Source organism: Hipposideros armiger, unplaced genomic scaffold (genome assembly GCF_001890085.2).
Source record: "Hipposideros armiger isolate ML-2016 unplaced genomic scaffold, ASM189008v1 scaffold_121, whole genome shotgun sequence".
In the NCBI taxonomy this organism is placed as follows: domain Eukaryota; kingdom Metazoa; phylum Chordata; class Mammalia; order Chiroptera; family Hipposideridae; genus Hipposideros; species Hipposideros armiger.
In genome coordinates this window covers 1,363,580-1,365,730 of record NW_017731471.1, presented here as the reverse complement: position 1 = coordinate 1,365,730, position 2,151 = coordinate 1,363,580, and positions in this window count along the sequence as shown.

Below are 2,151 nucleotides of genomic sequence, written 5' to 3'. Positions count from 1 at the left end.
TGACATGATACTATATATAGAGAATCCCAAAGACTCCACCAAAAACATGTTAGAACTCATAAGTGAATTTAATAGGGTAGCAGGATACAAAATTAACATTCAGAAATCAGTTGCTCTGATCTTTATTATTTCCTTCTTTGTACTTCCTTTGGGCTTAATTTGCTGGTCTTTTTCCAGTTTCCTTAGGTGTAAAGATAGCCTATTGATTTGAGATTTTTCTTGTTTCTTTATGTAGGACTGCATTGCTATGAATTTCTCTCTTAGGACTTCTTTCGCTGCATCCCATAAATTGTGTGCAGTTGTGTTTTGATTTTCATTTGTCTTGAGGTATCTTTTTTTTCTTTTTTGAAGATTTTATTGAGGAATTGGCGGGTGGGGAACCGTGTTGGGGAATTAGGGAAGGAGAACACACAAGTTGCTGTCTTTTGGTTCTTCAGTCTAGTTGTGGAGGATGTTGCTTCACCGACCCATGTTGGTATTGTGATCATTGCACTCTTCCCAGCTGAGGTGGTCACTCACCAGCCATTAAATGGATGCTCACGGTGGCTCACGCCAGCTCATGCCAGCAGTAGGCCACTCACAATGGCTGCCAGCAACTCAGTAGCTCACGGCTGGCCACTGCAGCCCCACTGCAACCTACGCTGTTGCCAGCGACTCACGGAAGCCCAGCTCCAGGTTGAGCTGTTGTTCACCATCTTAGCTATAGAGGGCGCAGCGTCACTGGCCCTCATGTGGGATCAGAATCGGGGCCCTGCTCCTCGGAGCTGGCATCCCAAGCCAGCTCTTAACCAACACGCCACTCGGCCGGCCCTCAAGGTATCTTTTGATTATTTCCTTGATCTCATTTTTGACCCACTCACTATTTAGTAACATGTTATTCAGCCTCCATGTATTTGTGTGCTTTCCGGATTTCTTCTTATAATTGATTTCTAGTTTCATAGCATTGTGGTCAGAGAAGACACTTGATATGATTTCAATCTCCTTAAATTTATTGAGACTTGTTTTTTCGCCTAACATGTGGTCTATTTTTTAAAATGTTCCATGTGCACTTGAGAAGAATGTATATTCTGTAGCTTTGGGGTGAAATGCTCTAAAAATATCAATTAAATCCAACTGGGCTAAAGTGTCATTTACGGCCACTGTATCCATGTTGATTTTCTATCTGGAGTATCCACCCCATTCAACGGGGTGTTGAAGTCTGCTACTTCCATAGTACTACTCTTGATCTCCAACTTCCTGTCAGTCATAAACTGTTTTATATATTTAGGAGCACCTATGTTGGGTGCATAGATATTTACTAGGGTTATGTCCTTTTGTTGAATAAATCTCTTCATTATTAGTAATGCCTTTCTTTGTCTTTTATTGTAGTCTTCATTTTAAAGTCTATTTTGTCTGAAATAAGTATTGCTACTCCAGCTTTCTTCTCATTACCATTTGCATGAAATATCTTATTCCACCCCTTTACTTTCAGTCTGTGTGTTTCTTTTCATCTGAGATGAGTCTTTTGTAAATAGCATGTGCATGGGTCCTGTTTTCTTATCTACTCAGCCATTCTGTGTCTTTTGATTGAGGCATTTAGCTCATTCACATTTAAAGTGATTATTGATAGGTACATATTTATTGCCATTTTGCTATTTGTATTTATGGTCCTCTTTTGTTTGTTTGTTTGTTTTCCCCTTTCTTCTGTTTAAAAACAAAAAGCCCTTTTAACACTTCCTGCAATGCTGGTTTGGTGGTAATGAGGTCCTTTAGCTTATTCTATTCAAAGAAGGTCTTTATCTCTCCTTCAATTTTAAGTGATAGCCGTGCTGGGTAGAGCAATCTTGGTTGTAAGCCTTTGTTTTTCATCACTTTGAATATTTCCTGCCACTCCCTTCTGACCTGCAGAGTTTCTGTAGAAAAGTCAGCTGTTATTCTAATACAAATTCCTTTGTATGTAACCCGCTGTCTTTCTCTTGCTGCTTTTAGGATTCTGTCTTTGTCTTTAACTTTTGCCATTTTAACTATGATGTGTCTTGGTGTGGACCTGTTTGGGTTCAGCTTGTTTGGAACTCTCTGCACTTCCTGGGCTTGTATGTCAATTTCCTTCACCAGGGTAGGGAAGTTCTCAGTCATTATTTCTTCAAATACATTCTCGATCCCTTGCTTCTT